Source organism: Miscanthus floridulus, chromosome 6 (genome assembly GCF_019320115.1).
Source record: "Miscanthus floridulus cultivar M001 chromosome 6, ASM1932011v1, whole genome shotgun sequence".
Taxonomy (NCBI): domain Eukaryota; kingdom Viridiplantae; phylum Streptophyta; class Magnoliopsida; order Poales; family Poaceae; genus Miscanthus; species Miscanthus floridulus.
The window spans coordinates 140,204,299-140,210,298 of NC_089585.1; positions in this window are offsets into that span (position 1 = coordinate 140,204,299).

Genomic DNA, 6,000 nt, shown 5'->3' on the forward strand with positions numbered 1-6,000 from the left:
CATGGGTATGACCACCTGAAAGTGGTCGCAACAGCGACCAGCGGAGGCGCCCTCGCGGCGGCCAGTGGCAGAATGCGACAGCGCTACGCGGTGCGCTCTCGCTGGTGACCCCACGCCTTCTCCCCGCCAGACGACTGTTGGTCTGCACCGCACAGAGAAGAGCGGAGGGCTTTCAATGGAGAACGAGGTGGAGGGATGCGCCTCCCCAACCGCCGCCCGCAGGGAAAATGGCATCTCCGCCGCTCGTGGGGGAAACCACATGCCCGAGATCCCCGACGCTGCGGACGAGATCGAGGTCCTCCGCGCAGCGAAGCGCAACGTGGAGGAGTTGCGAAGGGGTGCAGGGCGGAATCAACTATAGATCGCGCATCTCCCTCACCCGCCGACGTGCTAGGAGGCCGTGCGTAGCAGCCTGCAGCCGCACCGCAGCTGACACCTGGCAGGTAAGCATCTTCCCCGCGAAGGGATCCGGCAGTGGCTCATCGGAACCTAGCATCGGGAACTCCAACTTGTAGAAGCGCGGAGGGTGAGCGCCGTGGCTAACACCCGGAGCGGCTGGTTCTGGAGCAAAGGCTGCGGATGACGAGGCGCCGTGGTGGTGCTGCATGTTGCCGCCGTAGAGTAGAGGGCCATCAACGCCTCCATAGAAAAACCCCTCGGTGTAGGAGGGCTGCTGTACTGCCCCACCGTAGTGGATCATGGCGCCTGTGGTAGGGGCTGGGGCAGCCAACGTCGTGGTCGTCGAAAACGTTGCCATCGTATACACCAGCCCTACCGTCGGAGCCAGGGCATAAGATGGGATCGGCGACGGGGAAGGCGGCATCCGGAGGAGATGGATGGGAACGCCCGTCGTGCTGGAGTAGGGCATCCTATACGACAGCACCGCTGGCAGGGTGGTCACAGCCGATTGTGGCGGCGGCGCATAGGGCCCGACGAGGAAGGCCTTGATGCCCTCCACGGCCTGCCCTAATTCCAGGACTGCGGCCGTCATCTGCTCTGGGGTGAGGACGAGGGCGGACGGCGCCGGGGCAAAGAACGCAAGCGCCCCTGAGGATGCCAGCGCGCCCAATGCCGGCGCGCCCGCTGTGTGGGGCAGCAGCACCGACGAAGACGCTGGTGGCGGCGGGTGGGTGTGCGGCGGCGGTGGGTGGGAAGAACTCGGTAGAGGGCTGGACATGATCGAACCAGAGATCTCTGATACCAGATTGTTATGTGGCTGCTGGGATTTGAGAGAGGCGGGAGGCCGGCCGGGGGCCTTGCCCACGGCCGAGCAAGAGAGAAGGGATTTCCTTCTTAATTCTTGCTTGATTAAATTAATACATCTCCTCTCCTTATATAGAGAGGTTTACTTGACTTCCAAGCAAGGCTTACTTGACCCTTAAACAAACGACCATTATCTCTAATTATCCCTAACACTAGCGGGCTATACCGCTAGCCCAGGCCCAATAGGCTCATGACGTACTCTAACAATGCCCTTGAGCAATAAAGCATCTCCAAGAGTATCCTATTTTTTTCTCTAAAAAATATGTAGTTTTGTAACTCCTAAAAAGGTATTGGGAGGAAAAAAGAAGACCATCTCCAAGAGTTTCTAATAATCCACTCCTAAAATATAGAAGACAATTTTACATCAGGAATCCTATACTATTTCTAAATTATCTTAACCACTTTTGTATATTCTTTCACTCTCATACATTTATATCAGGAACCCTTTTCTACTCCTTATTCTTTTCGACAACCTTCCACCTCTAGATTGACCGATCGATACGCACGAAAATAGTATCAGCGCGACCGCTACTACGCGCAAAGTTACGCAATGATGGGGGAGGATTTCCCAAAAAGGGCGTACCCAGTGCAGAGAGCTCCCGCTCTGTGCGGGGTCTGAGGAAGGGTGTCAGTGGCAAGCCTTATCCTCGCCTGTATAATGCGAGGAGACCGCGACTCGAACTCGGGACCTTCCGGTCACAGGCAGTAAGACTCTACCGCTTGCACCAGGCCTTCCCAAGTGCGTAAATTTTAGGAGTATGGATTAGGAGTTGTTGGACATGAGTTCTTTCTCATCTTGCTAAAATCAAGGATTAGAAGGGAAAATAGGGTACTCTTGAGATGGGTTTTAGGTTATCAGAGAAAAGGACACCCCATCTTCAAGCCTGGAGCAGCAATTATAAAATATACCACTCCCATTCACATTACCATTCACACTCTTTGGCTTTATACTTTATGGTCGTAGAGCATCTCCAAGAGTACCCAATATTTTCTTCAAAAAACACGGAGTTTTATAACTACTAAAAAAGTATTGAAAAGAATAAAGAAGGCCATCTCCAAGAGTTTCTAATAATCCATTCCTAAAATATAGAAGACAATTTTACATCAGGAATCATATACTATTTCTAAATTATCCTAACCACTTTTATATATTCTTTCTCTCTGGTACATTTGCATCAGAAACTATTTTCTACTTTTTATTCTTTCCATATACTTCTACCTTTAGATTGTCCGACAAACACGCGCTGGGAGAGAAGATACACGCGACTCGAAAGGGTGTAACTTTACGTGGAACAGGGTGACATTTTTCAAGTTCTAAAAAAATAGGAGGATGGATTATAAATTGTTGGAAAGAGGTTTTTTCTTATCTTGCTAAAAAACAAGGATTATGAAGAGATTTAGGGAATTCTTGAGATGCTCTAATGAGTTTTTCCAACTGTCTCTGCTTGGCTTAGCCAGGAACGGACAAGCCTGCACCTCAAGTTGTGACCATTGATGATTCCCACTTTTGTTGGTAAGCAAGACTAATTTCTTCAGTGTCCCTAAACTGTAACTAATTCAGATAATTGTGTTCATCTGACCTTCCTATGGTTTAAAATAGTGCCAACCATATCTGATAATTTGAATTTCATAAATATATTATGTTATTAGCTCTGAAAACCTGTCAGCACTCAATTTTTTTTGTCTACTTAAGTGCAAGGGCACGTGCTCTTAGCACATCTACCACTGGATTCGCATTGAGAAATGTGCATACACACATCTCCTCACTGCTGCTGCACTTGAATCAGGTCAATCTTGCCATAGTACCAAACCACCAGGGCAGCTTACGTTTCACTAGTTTTCTGCTGCTGCTTGCCTCATGAATTCAACAGCCAATAAGCTAAGTGTGACCAATCAAATTCACGCAAAACGGTATTTGTCTCCGATGTGCAGTGCAGGTGGCAACAACAAGGCATCTGCTTCCTGCTTCAGTGAGATGGCAGGATGATCAGGTTGGGAGGTAGCTCTGGTCACAAGCCCAACCTAGTGTTAGAATAATAGGCAATTTCCATGTCATTTTAATTCCATAATTTAACAGCATGATGATGACATATAAAGAAATATTAATAATTGAAATCATGATATCGATTATCTCCATGGTGAAAATACATGCTAGATCATGTATCATGTGAAACATATAAAAAACAGAAACATGTGAACTTGATTCATAAATCATAACAGAGAGAAACTGGCATGATATACATCTCAGATTTGCAACAAGCATAAGGCTACATATGAAGCAACATGACTGTAACGATAAAGCACATACATGGAGCATATATTTGACAGAGAAGATGAAACGATCATACCCTCCCGTCCGTGATTCCGAAGTCGACATGCGGTAGGAGAAGAATCCTCGACGAAGAAGACGCCGGTGATCGGGAAGAAGACGAAGACTCTTGGGCAGTCGCGTAGACGCTCCCCAAAAACCTAATTGCCGATCCCCCGTGCAAGGTCCCGAACGACAAGGGCTTCGGAGGCACCTGCCCTCTCGCTCCTCCGCGCGCGCAGAGTTACGAGATGAGGAAAGCTATCGAACAACTGAACCGTGTTTCTGGAATGAGTCTCTCTTTTATCTGGAGATGAAAGAATCGCAAGGGAAGCCGAGAAGCCTCGGAGGCATGCGCCGGGAAAATCGAGAGTCTCAGGGAGATCAAGCGTCAGGTCGAGTTAGTGGGTGCTAAAAATTAACACACCACACCACGCCTACCTGCCTGCCTCGCCTCGCCTCGCCTCGCCACGCCACGGCCCGGCCCGAGCCCTTGTCCGTTTCTCAACTTCTCAAATTAGACGGATCTCTTCCAATCATTTAAGTTGAGTCAACGTCCTTTTAACTTCCAATCCGGTACAAATAATAATACCCACAATTACAAGTCATAGAGTTATTGATTTATTAGATATATAAATGGGCCTAGCCCATAATAAATCCAACAATCCCCACCAAACTCTAGGGTTTGTAACTGTATAGTTCCAGAATCATAATTCTTTGATATACCAGTGTTTCGATGGAGACTGTTAAGTTGAACATCCACCTAGAACAAGAGTTTCACTCAGTCACAACTGAACAATGGACTATGCCTTGAATTGACAGTTTTGTGTGAGGTGAGATTCACTCAAGTCCTTTGCTGGTACTAGGTTGCAACAAGCATCCCCGCTGTTTGAAGCATATAAGTCACACTTCTATGCCTTTCATGAGTGTTTAGGGATAACCCAGGTCCCATAGACTGTGACCAGTAGTCTGACTCATATAGGTGTACTTCTCAAAAGATGTTCTGTAGAACAACATCTCATCTTTATTAGACTTTCGAAATACATTAAGGTAAACACCATCCTGCCTTACAGAAAGAAAGATATGCATCAGAGATAGGTTCATAGGGAACTTTCCTCTCAATCTACTTATAGCTTGTTTCACCACTCTACTTCACGGGATCTCCGATCACATAGAGCAGGTTACCACTACAGTAGACTTTCACGTGGGTCTCATACCCATCTCTCTCGATGCACTTTCTATCACATTTCGTGACAGTCCCTTAGTGAATTGATCTGCCAGATTATTCGACGTGTGGACATAGTCCAACGTTATAACTCCGGAGGTTTTCAACTTTCTGACAGTCTTTAATCTTATTTTAACATGCCTTGTGGACTTTATGTTATTCCTGGAACTGTTGACCTTTGTAATCACAGTCTGGTTGTCACAGTTCATTGAAATAGCCGGTATCGGTTTTTCAACTACCGGTAAATCCAACAGGAAATCACGAAGCCACTCGGCCTCAGCTCCAGCAGTGTCCAATGCAGCGAGTTCTGCTTCCATTGTAGACTTCGTTAAGATAGTCTGCTTGCAAGACTTCCAGGAAACAGCGCCACCTGCAAGCAGAAACACATATCCGCTCGTGGCATACAGCTCATCAGCATCAAAAATCCAGTTGGCATCACAATAGCCTTCCAGCACTTTTGGATGTCCAGTATAATGAATACCATAAGTCATAGTACCTTTCAGATAACGCAACACTCTCTCAAGAGCACGCCAGTGATCATCTCCCGGGTTTGACACAAACCGGCTCAGCTTGCTCACAGCATATGAGATGTCAGGCCTTGTCGCACTCACAAGGTACATGAATGAGCCAATGATCTAGGAGTATGTCAGTTGATCCCTTGCTATTCTTTGATTTTTCCTCAATAGCACGCTAGGATCATAAGGCATGGGAGCAGGATCACAGTCACTAAAACCAAAGCGACTTAATACCTTTTCCACATAGTGGGACTGTAACAGAGTTACCCCACCATCACCTTCTCTAATAAGCTTGATGTTTAAAATAACATTAGCTTCTCCCAAATCTTTCATTTCAAAATTGCTTGACAGAAGTTTCTTTACTTCCATAATCACATTGAGATTTGATCCAAAGATCAGGATGTCATCAACATATAGGCACAGCATAACAGCTTCACCCCCACCATATCGATAATATACACACGTGTCAGCTTCATTCACAGAGAAACCATTAGATGTTAAAGTATTATCAAACCTTTCATGTCATTGCTTTGGTGCTTGTTTTAGGCCATATAATGATTTTAACAACCTGCACACCTTGTTCTCTTGACCATCCGCAATGAACCCTTCTGGCTGATCCATATAGATCTCCTCTTCTAACTCTCCATTCAGGAAAGCTGTCTTAACATCCATCTGATGAATGATAAGAC